Source organism: Pseudonaja textilis, chromosome 1, assembly GCF_049901715.1.
Source record: "Pseudonaja textilis isolate UNSWEBS1 chromosome 1, rPseTex1.2, whole genome shotgun sequence".
Classification (NCBI taxonomy): domain Eukaryota; kingdom Metazoa; phylum Chordata; class Lepidosauria; order Squamata; family Elapidae; genus Pseudonaja; species Pseudonaja textilis.
Window position 1 is genome coordinate 6,098,924 of NC_141990.1, and position 14,715 is coordinate 6,113,638.

At 42.6% G+C, this 14,715-nt stretch overlaps 1 protein-coding gene and 1 long non-coding RNA gene across 5 annotated transcripts in view; one reads left to right on the plus strand and one right to left on the minus strand.

The window, feature by feature from the left end:
- The window catches only part of LOC148127496 (uncharacterized), a 37,413-nt gene extending 33,577 nt beyond the window's left edge, over positions 1-3,836 (minus strand). For both annotated transcript variants that reach the window (XR_015741872.1, XR_015741873.1), the window contains exon 1: positions 3,511-3,836. This is a non-coding gene — a long non-coding RNA (uncharacterized LOC148127496). The remainder of the gene's footprint in view (positions 1-3,510) is intronic.
- BCAS3 (BCAS3 microtubule associated cell migration factor) overlaps positions 1-14,715 on the plus strand; it is a 604,042-nt gene that overhangs the window by 486,643 nt on the left and 102,684 nt on the right. The gene's annotated exons all lie outside the window — the stretch shown is intronic.

A 14,715-nucleotide genomic window follows, 5' to 3' on the forward strand; every position in this document is an offset into this window, starting at 1 on the left:
CGTTTCTGGAGGTATAATTTCATTTTTTCCAATATTGTGCATATAATATTCTAGCCGCCGTCAATGCATGTACTATTAAATATATTATTTCCTTTTTATCCTTCTGATATTATTCCAAAAAGAAAATAATTCAGGTTTATATGGAATGCATGCTCCCGCCATTTGTTGGAATCAGTCTGCAATATTTTTTTTTTTGCAGCATTGCAAGTCTACCACATGTGAAAAAAAAAAACGTGCCAGGTATATCTTTCCAACAATTTGAGTTCCAATTTCCAACATTGTGTTCCAGTTTAAAGGCTAGGCCTGGGTATCCAAGTGCACTCTGCTAAAATGACATCTTCCTAAGCGGTATTGTTCTTCAGCCCAGGGAGCCTTTAATTCCCAGAGGAAAGACAACATGCTAAATATAACATTTGCAAATATATTTTAGAGGTGAGGAAAAATCGTTCTGGCCCATATTCATTTGGCAGAAAAGTTAGCCTTTCCCTTTCTGGATCTTCTCCGTTGTGTTTTAAAGAGACAGTCTAACCTTATTGGGGGGGATGGTGCTTCATAAAGTGTTATTCAAACCTTGACAGCTAGAAGATAACGTGGCTTCAAAAGGTCAAAACCAGCATCTTTTTTTTTAAATTTTAAATTTTATTTTTTACAAATAAAATAGAATTCTATCTCTTAACTTCCCGAGCTCTCTACTTTTATAAAACTAGAATAGAATAGAATTCTTTATTGGCCAAATGTGATTGGACACACAAGGAATTTGTCTTTGGTGCAAATGATCTCAGTGTCCATAAAAAGAAAAGATAAATTCGTCAAGAGTCAAAAATCATCAGGTACAACACTTAATGATAGTCATAGGGTACAATAAGCAATCAAATCATACTAGGAAACGGTCAATATAAGTCATAAGGATGCAAGCGACAAAGTTACAGTCATACAGTCACAAGTGGGAGGGGATGGGTGATAAGGAGTGATGAGAAGGTTAATAGTAATAGTAGTGCAGACTTTGTAACTAGTTGGACAGTGTTGAGGGAAGTATTTGTTCAGCAGAGTGATGGCACTTGGGGAAAAAAACTGTCCTTGTGTCTAGTTGTTCTGGTGTGCAGTGCTCTATAGCATCGTTTTGAGGGTAGGAGTTGGCATGGTTTATATCCGGGATGTGAGGGGTCTGTAGATATTTTCGCAGTCTATCTTTCATTTAAAAAGTGTGTCGTCTGGGTACAAATATCTTGCGCAATAACATTTATAATTAATACAAATTTCTTACCAGAACAGCAATAATTACATTCTTATTTTAAACTACTATACATGATATATCTTATTGTTATAACCATCCCCTTCTTAACGCCTTCTTCTCTATATTCATATATTTAATTTCTAACTTCCATGTTTATTTTCCAACCTTTGATAAAATAGTTCCCAAATCATATACTATTCAGTTTGTTCTTTTTCTTTAATTGCCAATGTTAATCTGTTCATTTCTGCACATTCTAATTTTTTCCTGATCACATTCTCTTCTGTCGGAATCTTTTCACTTTTCCAGTTTTGAGCAAATGCTATTCCAGCTACAGTTAATACATGAATAATTAAATATGCCTTTTCTTTGCTATAGCTTTCCGGTATCATCCCCAACAAAAATATTTCAGGTTTTAAGTCTATATGTTGCTTTATCATCTTTTCCAACCAGCATCTTGGACCAGAAGGGCAAACTCTCAACTGATGTGCAGTAGGTCACAGAGATGTGATGTGGGTCATTCTAGGGGTCTCCAAACTTGGCGACTTTAAGACTTGTGGACTTCAACTCCCAGAATTCCTCCTCCAGTCATGTCAGCTCAGGAATTTTGGGAGTTGAAGTCCACAAGTCTTAAAGTCGCCAAGTTTGGTGACCTCTAGGGACACCCAAAACTTCCTGTGTCACTGCATTGCACACCAGATGAAGCTTCTGGATACTCTCCAAGGGTAGCCCCATGTAGAGAATTTCACCATTTGGTTTCCTACTTCCAAAAGCAGCAAAGAATTCTGGTCAGCCTCCTGAAGATTCCCACGTCAAAGTTGACCCATATATGGTGGACTTTCTCTTTACCTATGTGGTTGACCTGGTGGTTCAGTGTCCATAGCTGAGCTCTGGGAGACACCGTTGGCGCCAGAGGTAGTATTCAGCCGATTCAGACCAGTTCTGACTGGTTCGTAGAAGCGGCAAATACCACCTCTGGCTGGCCCCACCCTTGCTCTTACCTCTCCTATATTCTGTTGGTGAGCTGTGCTGGTATTTGTTAGCTCAGCTGGGGCACGGCAATCTACTCTGCCATGCGAATCAGCTGAGCTAATAAACAGCACAGCTCACCAGCGTTGATACAGAGGGCGAACTTTGAGCCCTGCGCATGTGTGCACAAAGCGAGCTCTCCCAACCAGTAGGAAATTTTTTTGAAGCCCACCACTGGTTGGCGCCATTTTGATGGCCAGCCACTTCCTTGGATGCCCACTAGCGACGTGGAGTTGAAAAAAAAAGGGATGCATTCAAATATGGGGTGTCTCCTTTCCTTGAGAAGGACATTTGGGTCCTCAACCCTCTTTTGACCATGTTCAATTGGAGATTTGGAAGGGCCTTGAAGGGCTTGGGGAGTGGCAACTGGGGTGACTTCTGGATGAGGAAGGGCGACCTGGCATGTGCCCGAAGGAGCGAAGGTGATGTGGCAACCATGACTAAAGGGCCATCAAGGAACCCAGACCCACGAAACATCTCCAAATGGGAAGAGGACGAGGGAAAGTGGGAGCTCTGGATGGTTTCCCTCAGGATGAAGAGAGCAGGTTGGCGGTTTCCCCAGAGTCCATGCCAGGAGATGAAGAAGGAAGGAAGGAAGGAAGGAAGGAAGGAAGGAAGGAAGGAAGGAAGGAAGGAAGGAAGGAAGGAAGGAAGGAAGGAAGGGGGAGATGGAAGTGAGGAGGGAAGAAAGGAAGAAAAAGAGAGGGAGGTGGAAGGGAGGGAGGGAGGAAGGAAGGAAGGAAGGAAGGAAGGAAGGAAGGAAGGAAGGAAGGAGGGAGGTGGAAGGGAGGGAGAGAGGAAGGAAGGAAAAAAGAGGGAAGAAGGAGGGAGAAAGAAAGGAAAGGAAGAGGGAGGTGAAAGGGAAGAAGGAAGGAAAAAGGGAGGTGGAAGGGTGGAAGGAAGGGAGGATAAAAGAGGGAGGAGGGAGGGAGAAAGAAAGGAAAGGAAGGAAGGAAGGAAGGAAGGAAGGAAAAAGGGAGATGGAAGGAAGGGAAAAAAGGAAGGAGAGGGGAGGGAGAGTGAGTTAGGAGGAGGGAGGGAGTAAAAAGATAGGGAAAGGAGGGAGGGTTAGGAGAAGGGAGGGAGGGAGGAAGGAAGGAAGGGAAAAAGGAGGAAAAGGAAGGAAAAAGGAGAAGGGAGGGAGGGAGGGGTAGGAGAAGGAAGGATGGAAGGAAGGAAGGAAGATTTGATCCTACATTTTCAAAGAAAGGCTGTCAAGACTTTTTTCCCATGGGGAAAATGACTCTCACCTTACAGCATGCAAGCTCTGAGGAGAAACTAGGGGAAACTTATTCTCCTATAGTTCCTAATAACGAGGATCAGATCCGCCTTCCTTGCTGGAGGTTGACTCGTTCAGGCTGCCACGGTGGAGGCCATTTTGCCTTTGGGTTCGGGGGGGCGGGCAGAGACCTCCCTGCCTTCTGCCATCTGTACTAAAGGGCTCGCGGTGACCCACGGCAACACGGCAAACGTTGATTCAGCGGATAATCTCAAGGCCCCCGCAGAGGGCACTCACTTGCCAGCGACCCCCAGGGCAAAGAACCTAGCGGATAACGTTTGAGTCTTGCAAGATTAGGAGAACGTCCCCGCCGCTTGGCAAATTGGGACGCGCACGCTGTCAAGTATCCATCCTGTACATCCCTCGCCGTGGGTAAATGTTTGCTTTTGTCCTGACCCCCAAGGACATGTTTGCATTGAGCTGGACGGGGGTATCTGCGGTGGCATGCTTGCAAAATACGTTCTTTATTGTGTACTGAAGCTCTGGTGCCACCCTGGCTAGGAGGCACTCAAACACTTATCCCTTGTGTAACAGCCAAGCCTCACAGGTAACCCACGAGTTCTGGGTTTGTCCTTTTTCTGGAGAACAGCTGGAAAAGAATGGAGGGTGCCCAGCCTATCCTGGCTTCCCATTTAACCCTCTGCCGCCGAATGTTAAATATTGGTTTGGCTTGAGCGATGGATGCTTCCAGAAAAGCTCTTCCCCGTCCCCTATTTTCCCTCCTGTTTGAAGAGTTGAATTGCTTTTACAGGTTTTATACGTTTCATTTGCCTCTGTTTGTATCGTGCTGGTTTTCTTGAAGTGTTTAATGAATAATAGAATAACATAAGTTGGAAGGGACCCTGAAGGTCTTCTAGTCCAACCCCCTGCTCAGGCAGGAAACCCTGTAACATTTCAGACAAAATTTTCTCCAATCTCTTCTTAAAAATCTCCAGTGTTGGAGAACTCACACCTTCTGGTGGCAAGTTGTTCCACTGGTTAATTGTTCTCACTTTCAGGAAATTCCTCCTTATTTCCAGGTTGCTTCTCTCCTTGATTGGTTTCCTTCCGTTGCTTCTTGTCCTGCCTTCAGGGGCTTTGGAGAATAGCTTGACTGCCTCTTCTTTGGGGCAGCCCCTCAGATATCAGTACATTGCTACCATGTCACCCCTAGTCCTTCTTTTCATTAGACTAGCTTTGCCCAGTTCCTGCAACCGTTCTTTGTATGTTTTAGTCTCCAGGCCTTTATCATCTTAGTTGCTCTTCTCTGCACTCTTTCCAGACTCTCAACATCCTTTTTTTTGTTTGTGCAAATCGAGGTACTTTATTTCTTTCATCCTTCATATTAACGTTTATAGCAGACTCTTTTCCAATCAGATATTTTTTAATTGGATTTTTCCTTTTTACATATCTCAATCGCATATTAAACAGCACAGTAACCTTTTTTATACAACTACATTTCATGTTTGAGGCAATCTATACTTTCTATTTTTATACTTTCTACTTCTATTGTATACAATTCCTTTTCTTATTTCTTTTATCTATCCAATTATACCATTTCTCCCATATTGCATAATATTCCAAATCTTCTTTTCCATTTAACTCCATAGTCAATTTATCCATTTCTGTGCAATCAAATTTTTTTTAATTATTATTTATTTATTAATTATTATTTATTTATGGCAGCCAAAACTGGATGCCGTATTCCCATTGTGGCCTTACCAAGGCCTTATAAAGTGGAATTAACACTTCCTGTGATCTTGATTCTATCCCTCTGTTGATGCAGTCTGGAACTGTGCTGGCTTTTTTGGTAGCTGCTGCACACGGCTGGCTCCTATTTCAGTGATTGTCCACTAGGACTCCGAGATCCTTCTCACAGTTACTACAATTGAGCCAGGTACCACCTATATTTTACCTTTGAATTTGGTTTTTCTTGCCTAAATGTAGAACCTTACTTTTTTCACCCTTGAATTTCATTTTGTTACATAGCACCCAATGTTCAAGTCTGTCAAGAACCTTCTGTATCTTAAGTCTATATTCAGGTTGACTCAGCCTTCCACCCTTCGGAGGTCGGTAAAATGAGGAGCCAGATTGTTTGGGGGCAAGAGGCTGGCTCTCTAAACCAGTGGTTGCCAACCAGTGGGCCGGGGACTACTGGTGGTTTGTGAGAAAATTTTGGTGGTCCACAGAGAAATGTCACCCCCAAAGCAATTAATCCAGGCTGCGTGGGAACACAAGGCTGCGCCGCCCACATGGCCCGCGGGAACACAAGGCTTGCGTTGCTTGCATTGCGAACAACATGAGGTAGTGAGGGGAGGGGGGAAAGAGAGGAAGGGGGGGACTTGCCCCTCTCGCCCCATGTGCCTCACCTGACCACCAGGATGCTTCCTTCTGCTTCTTCCTTCTTCTGCTTTTGACTGGACTCAAGGAAAGCAGCAAAAGTCTTTCTTTCTCTCCTCCAAACTCCGCCAGAAATGAGTCTTTGGGACCCCGCAAGGCCTCCTGCTCCAAGAGGCTGCGCCAGCGTGACAAGTCTCACAAAGACTCATTTCTGGCGGAGTTTGGGGGAGAGAAAGAAAGACTTCTGCTGCTTCTGCTGTTTTCCTTGCATGAAGCCCAAAGTCTCTCTCTCTCCCCCCCGCCAGAACGGAGCTGGAGACAGTATCCTGCGATCCCAAATAAACAATTATCAATCGGTAGGAAAATGGGGTGGGGAATTTTCCTGCAGACTTTTTGAGGGAATTTTCCCAGGGTCTCTGGTCAGCGGGATGGAAAATTATGAGTTTCATGGTCCCTGAGGTCCAAAAGGTTGGCGGCCACTGCTGTAAACCACTTAGAGAGACGGCTGTCAAGCACTGTGAGGCAGTATGTAAGTCTTAAGTGCTATTGCTATATTCTGGAGGGTTGGCTATTCCTGCCAGCTTGGTGCCACCTGAAAATTCGATGAGTTCCCCCTCACCCAAATCATGGGTGTTGAAGAGTTCTGGGCCCAAAACAGAGACGTGGGATACCCCACTGCATCCTTTTCCTGTGTGGTTCTTAGGCAAAAGCAAAGATTCCCCTCGCGCATACATGCTACTCATTTCCAGCTCTAGGGGGCTCACCTCCGTTACAAAGCCGAAGAAGCGCCAGCGCTGTCCGAAGACGTCTCCGTGGACCTGTGACCGGCATGACTAACGCCGAAGACGCACGGAAGGCTGTTCCCTTCCCACCAAAGCGGTCCCTTTTTTTTCCGACTTGCATTTTTTTTTTTAATGTGCTTTCGGAAACTGCTAAGTTGGCAGAAGCTGGGACAAGTAACGGGAGCTCACTCCATTAGCGGCGCTAGGGGTTCGAACCAGCGAACTGCCAACATTTTCGGATCGACACGCACAGCGCCTTAAGCCCCTGTGCCACCCCGTCCCTTCGTGGTTTCACCAAGTTCATGATAAAGTGATACTCTAAAGTCACGTGATCTTGATTCTGTGTCGCTCTGCTAATCCATCCCAGGACTGCTATCCTGGCTTTTTTGGGGCGGTGGGGGGCACATCCTCTCCGGCGTGACCCACAAGTCAGCAATGAGGCAGTTAAAGGTTGGAGCGAGCAAGCAGCCTGCAGGAATTGGGGCTTTGGAGTTGGGGGGGGGGGTCCTGGGGACGCCAGCCTGTCTCTTAAACTTTTTGGCTCTTCCCAGTGCCTCAACGAAGGAAGAACATTTCATAAATCACTCGAGATTAGAGTCCCAGTTGCTCCAATTCGGCAGGCCTGCCCTGCTTAACGTCAAAGCCTCACCGTATTACTTTAACAGCAGTGCAAATCCCCTTTGGGGTGAAGTGGGGGAAAACAGGAGTGAACCAGAAACACAAAAAAAAAGGAAAGAAAGAATAATGATGATCTTTCCAGTAAGAAGAGAAGGGGCTTTCAAGGGTTTAGAAAGTGATCTGACAGGTTAAAGGTAGTCCTCGACTTACAACGGCAATGAAAGGCCCAAACATTTCATCGGCTTCGCGAGGCGTTTGTCATGGAGGTTTGCCCCATGTTACGACCTTTCTTGACCCAGCTGTTAAGTAAAGCACTGCGGTTGTTAAGCGAGTAACGTGGTTGTTAAGTGAATCTGGCTTCCCCGTTGACTTTGCTTGTCAGGAGGTCGCAAAAAGGGGATCGGGTGATTCCCTGGAACACTTGCGACCGTCATAAATATGAGTCAGTTTGTCAAGCGTCTGAATTTGAATCACGAGGATGCTGCAAGGGTCATAAGTGTGAAAAACGGCCATAACTTAAGCCACTTTTTTCAGTGCCCTTGTAACTTTGAACTGTTCAGGGAGCAGGGTAACCAATTTTTGGAAAAGATACCAAATTAACGGATTCTAAAACCTGGGGCTTTTTTGTTTGTTTGTTTCTAAAAAAAAAAAGAAAAAAACCAACCATATCGTGCAATGGACTTTTTGTTCAAACCGTCGGCTTTGTTTTCTTCTAATTTATTATATATTTATACAAGCTCGATACCCGTGCTTCGCTACGAAACTATGTGGTCTGGCTTAGTTTTTGGGGAGGAAAATAAAGGGGGTGGAATTCTGCCTCTGCTTACCAGCATCGATCGGTTTTCACCTGACTAGCATCCTGTCAGTGTGTGAGAGAGTTGAGGGCTGTTTGGAAACTGAAACAGTATTTGCTGTGTGAGCAAGAAGGAGACAGCAAGGAGCCTGGGCGTGGCTTAGCTCAACTGTTCTGTACTAAAGCTGTTTGGCGCTGTGAAAGTAAAACTGAAACTCCTCTCCTCTGCTTGTATTTTGCATTTGGAAGAGATTTCTTTCCAGTTGGGGAGCGGGGAGTAGAACTCCTTAGCATCAGAGCGTGTTAATAATGATAATATAACGAAATACTAATACCTTTGATGGTCATTTGGAAAAATCCTTTCTTAGTGAGCCCCTAGAAGCCAAGAGCCAAATTTCAAGTTTGTAGGCTTTACGGTTCTGGAGATTTTGTGACGATGCGTGAGTGGTGTTTCACTTTTACCTATCTAAAATATATAATATAAATACATTATTTAGGACATGGTTGGGGAATAACCTTTTCCCCCTTTTCCGCAAACCGCCCGATTTTGGACTCTTTCCAATGAAAGAAGTGAAACCTGCTCAATCTATTTGATGAAAGCTCAACCTCCAAACCTCCCAGTCCTCTTTTTAAATCAAATTTCCCCCTTCCCCAATTCTTGTTTTATTTATTATTTTTAACAGTCTTATCTCCTGGCCCCTTTTTTTTTTCCTTTTGACTTGGTGGCTAGCCTTGAACCGGCGAAGGACATGAAAGGTGTGTGGTTAAATCAAAGAAAATCCCTTTGCGCCTCTTTTTTTTTTTCTTTTTTTGCTTCACGTTTTTCAACATCTGGGTTTCGACAGTGATTTACGGATAGATTGTCGTCTCCATCTCTCCAGGCATCTGACGGATGACTCTAAAATCAAGAGGGATGCTGGGGAATGTTTACAGTCACCTGTAAAAGATTCCCCGGGAAAGGGAAAAGGGAGGCCACCGTTTTACCTGCAACCAATAACTCTCCCGGATGAGTACGTGTCCCCCCAAATCTCCAGAGCAAATACTGTCCGGGGTTATTCTCCCTATACCTCATTTTTTTGTCTCCATTATTCATTGGTGCTTTTTTTTTTAAAAAAAAGAAGAAGATAATTGCCTTATTTAATAAAAGAGAAGAAAGAAAAGCAAAAAAAAACCCAATATAGTACAGGTCGCTCTTGACTTACGACCACAACGGAACCCAGAATTTCTGCTGTAAAGTGAGAGCTTTGTGAGGAGACTTTTGCCCTGTTTTAGGACCTTTCATGACACCGTTGATAAGTGAATCACTGCATTGTTAATTGATTGCTAAGTGAGTGACACGGTTGTTAAGGGACTCTAAGTTTCCCTATTGACCAGGCGACAAATTTCATTGTTAATGTGTGCCAATGTGCACACATGACAATAAAGGTATCTATCTATCTATCTATCTATCTTTCTATCTATCTATCTATCTATCTATCTATCTATCTATCTATCTATCTATTTATTTGATTTGTCAATCACTTACAAGATAATAGGTATAAGTATAAACATCGTTATGAATACATGAAATGGGTACGTATAAGAAAAATAAAAAAAGAAACAATAGGACAGGGATGGTAGGCATGTTGGTGCACTTATGCACGCCCCCTACAGACCTGTTAGAAAAGGAGTAAGGTCAATAGTAGACAGTCTAAGGTTAAATTTTTTGGGGTTTGGGGAAGAAACCACAGAGTCAGGTAGAGTATTCCAGACATTGACCACTCTGTTGCTGAAGTCGTATTTCCTGCAATCAAGTTTGGTGCAGTTAACCTTGAGTTTGTATCTATTGTGTGCTCTTGTGTTGTTATGGTTGAAGCTGAAGTATTCATTGACTGGTAGGACATTGCAATGGATGATTTTATATACTATACTTAGATCGGACTGAAGGCGGCGTAATTCTAGATTTTCCAGGTCTAGAATTTCAAGTCTGGTGGCATAAGATATTCTATGAGTAGAGGAGTGGAGAACTCTCCTTGTGAAATATTTCTGGACTTTCTCAACTGTGTTAATATCAGATACGTGATGCGGGTTCCAGATTGATGCGCTGTATTCAAGTATAGGTCTAGCAAATGTTTTGTATGCTCTAGTTAGTGATGTGATATTATCAGAGAAAAAGCTACGTAGGATTAGGTTAACAACTCTTAATGCCTTTTTGGCTATGTAGTTACAGTGGGCTCTAGCACTTAGATCATTTGAGATGAGTATTCCAAGGTCCTTGACAGAGTTTGGATTATCAACAAGGTCTTGACTATTCAGCTTGTGTTTTATTTTCTGATTCTTTTTTTTTGCCAATATGTAAGACAAAACATTTATTTGTTGAGATTTGAAGTTGCTATTTGATTGACCATTCTGATACATAGTCGAGGTCTTTTTAGAGGGTAGTAGTATCTTCTGTGGTGTTGAATAGCTTTACATCATCAGCAAAGAGAACGCAGTTGCTCTTAATATGATCACAGAGGTTATTTATGTAGAGTATGAAGAGAATTGGTCTTAAAACACTGCCTTGGGGGACACCACTGTTGACAGGTACAGAATTTGATATCTATCTTTCTATCTTTCTATTTATTATCTATCTATTTGATTATATTTGATTTCTATTGTCTGTCTATCATCTATCTATCATCTCTACCTCTATCTATCTATCTATCTATCTATCTATCTATCTATCTATCTATTATCTCTCCATCCATCTATCTGTCATCTATCTTTATCTATCATTTCTATCTATATCTATCTCTTTCTATCCATCTATCTATCTATCTATCTATCTCTATCTATCTCTCATCTACCTTTATATAATCTATCATCTATCTCTCTCTATCTCTCATCTGTCTGTCTGTCTGTCTATCTAACTATTTATCCTATCTATCTATCTATCTATCTATCTATCTATCTATCTATCTATCTATCTATCACTACCATCTATCTTCTATCTCTATCTGTCTATCTATCTATCTATCTATCTATCTATCTATCTACCTACCTACCTACCTACCTATCTATCTATCTCTATCTATCTCTCATCTACCTATATATAATCTATCATTTCTCCATCTCTATCTCTCATCTGTCTGTCTGTCTGTCTGTCTATCTATCTATCTATCTATCTACATCTAGTTCTGGTCATTATGATATAATAAAGATATTGTAGCCCTAGAGAGTGCAAAGAAGAACAATAATGATGATAAAGGGACTGGAGGCTAAAATATACGAAGAACGGTTGCAGAAATTGGGCATGTCTGGTTTAATGAAAAGAAAGATTAAGCGTGGGTTGATAGTTATCTTCCAGTACTTGAGGAGTTGTCACAGAAAAGAAGGGGTCAACCTATTCTCCACAGCACCTCAGGGTAGCGCAGGGCAGGGCAGGGAAGGAAGTTCACACTTCTGGGTTTGTTTGTTCGTTCGTTTTTTCATTTGTGTGTCTTTCTGTAACGTGTCTGTATTTTCTTTTCCTTTACCGTCTTAAAAAACCTTGCGCAGGAACCTAATTTAGAATCCCATATTTTATTTCAGTGACTGCTCACCTCCAGATAGTTCTGAGATAAGGTCACCAGTTCTAAACTCAGAAAAGTATTTAACCAGAAAGCATCATGTATTCGAAGAAGGAGGGAGGGAGGAGGAGAGAGGAGGATTTGTAGAGAAGGAGGGAAGGAGGAGGAGGAGAAGAGAGAGGAGGAGGAGAGGAGAGGAGGAGGGAGGAGGAGGAGGAGGATTGTAGAAGAGGAGAGGAAGGAGGAGGAGGAGAAGAGAGAGGAGGGAGGAGGAGGAGGAGGAGGAGGAGGAGGAGGAGGATTTGTAGAAGAAGGAGAGGAGGAGGAGGAGGAGAAGAGGAGGAGGAGGAGGAGGGGAGGAGGAGGAGGAGGAGGAGGAGGAGGAGGAGGATTTGTTAACAGCTATAAAAGCCATACCGCTTGGTTTTGCCTCAACTTTCTCCTGTTTGTTTTCTTGGTCACAGCTCATTTAAACCTTCACTTTTAATATGTGAATTGCAAAACTTGGAAACAATTCACACCTATAGAACCGTGGGCGTTTCTTGCTTCACCCCCCCCCCCCCCCCAAAAAATAGAGATCCCTGTGCCATGGACGGATGCCATCCAAAACATGAGTAGGAACAGCTCTTTGGCTGATCTGAGGACTAAGGAAAGAATTTTGGAGCGTTTGCGTTGGGTTTTTGTGGATCCAAGAAAACGGGGCCTCGAGTTACGACCTCAATGGGGAGCCCAAAGGTCTATGGAGATTCTCCGTCATATCCAGGTCATGGATGTCCCAAAGGTGCTTTTTTTTCCCCCCAAGAGGCAATTGGCCTTTCTCGTTTTTTGTTTGGAGACGTTTCGCTTCTCATCCCAGAAACTAAAAGAGCTGAGGAAGCTTCTGGGATGAGAAACGAAATGTCTTCAAAAAAAACCCCAAGAAAGGCCAGTTGCCTTTTGGGTGTGGGGGAGAAAGCAACCTGCTGTCTGCCCGAGACACCGCCCCGACCCAGCAGAGAGAGAGGGAAGGACAGGTAGAGTTTTGTGGTAGGGTTCCCGGGTCCAAATGAGTGTTTAAGGTTGCAGACTCCTGCTCATGGGAGTTTATTGACGGCAGCCATGGAATTATAAATTAACAATATCGACAGCATATAAAGAAAACTCGTACAATCATTCTACCACATGTGGTGGTCCTGCCTGGAGACTCAAAAATACTGGCTAAAAATTAAAAAAATGGCTACAAGAGATCACTAATGAACAAATAGAACTGGAACCAGATCTATTCTTGCTCAGGATATTTAAAAAGAATTATGGGAGAAACATAAAAAAATATAGTATTACATATCTTAACGGCAGCTAGAATTGCCTATGCCCCATGTTGGAAGCATAAAAATGTACCACCAGATGAATTGATTATCCAAAAAATAATGACCTGCGCTGAGATGGATAAATTAACCCTGATGTTACAAGAGAAAGGGGAGTATTATAGGATTTGGGGAAAATGGTATGACTGGATTGAGCTAAGATAGACGGAAGATGGAAAGATTAACGATAAGAAATATATAGGTTGAATTCTTACATTCGCATAAATTGTAGATATTCGTAAATAATGCACAAAATAGCAGTATAAGATGGATGCCACAAACTGTTAATGTCAAGATATGTACACTTTGTTTTTAAAGTTATAAAAGATTAATAAAGTTTATTAAAGAAAAAGAAAAAGAAAACTTGTACAAGATGTTTTACAGATGTGCCAAGTGCTATAGATGGCACTTAGCACTAGCAAAGCTAGCAAAAACATTTAAAGAAAGAAAACATTTAAATCAACCAAATGCTGGAAGTGTCATCAAACACCAGGAACATGTTGCTATATGTGGTGGACTTGCATAGAAGCCAAAAGATATTGGACTGAAATACACACATAGGTTGGGAAAAAAAAAAGATTAAATAACATATAGATTTGAAACCTGAAATATTTTCATTAGGAATGATACCTGAAGGTTTACAGCAAAGAAAAAAACATATTTAATCGTACATGTCTTAACACCAGCTAGAATTGTATTTGGTCAGAATTGGAAAAGCAATAAGATACCGATAGAGGGAAAAGCAATCCCAAAAATATTTGAATGTGCCAAAATGAAGAGACTAACATTGGAAATCAAAGAAAAAGAAGGTTGTGAATATTACATTGTATGGGATTTGTTTTATCAATGGTTAGAAAATAAAATAAATTTAAATGGATTAGATGTATTTATAAAGCAATAAGCGAAGCTGGTGAAATAGATATATTGGATATTAATTATATTATTTATATGGGAATGCGATTATTGTTATATTATTATATTGATAAGAAGAGTATTATTATTCATTGTAAGCACACGAAATATGTACCTAATCGACACGATTGAAACGGAATGGAATTTATGGTATGTAAAAATAAATAAAAAAATTGGGAATTTTTCCTGCCCCTGTGTTTTTGCACAGGAACAGGAAGCTCATGTTCAAAGCCCAAGAGAAGGTGTAAAAGCGCCTCTCTCTCAGCTCCATGAGGTCAGCTACCCAGAACCATGGGCGTGGTGGTTCTTGCTTCATCAATCAACCATCTTTCCAATCAGCCTCCACATTTCCAGGGTCTTTTTTTTTCTTCAGCTTTGGAACCGAATCAGATGGATATTTCTCTCTCCACATTTTGAACAGTCCCTAAACCAATAGTCGTAAAGTTGAGAGCAACCAGTACGGACCCCGGAGTTAGGAGCCAGCCAGGGGGCTGCTGACTCTTTTGCAAAACCAGCAAAGGTCTTTGTTCAGCTGGGCCACTCTGGGTGTTTAAAGTAGGGAAATTAGCATGTCAGAAGTGTGCCGTCTCCAGGGTGTGGAAGATGCGTGTGTGTGTGGGGGTGTGTGTGGCCCTGTTTGTGCAAGGGTGGGAAGCCGCCAAAGAGCGGGGCGTTATCTTCAGATTGTCACCGGTGGCCCTGATGCCGTCAGTCTCTGGGACTGGCGGTTTTATTGGGAGACAAGAAAGCCGTAAAAGGAACAAGACCTCCAATCGCCTGGAGAACCAGGTGATGGGAAGGCAGTTGACAGCTGGATTTCAAAGCCATTTAAGACCCAAGCCAGAAGTGGCCCCAGCTAATAGGCTGCAGCTGGAGGAA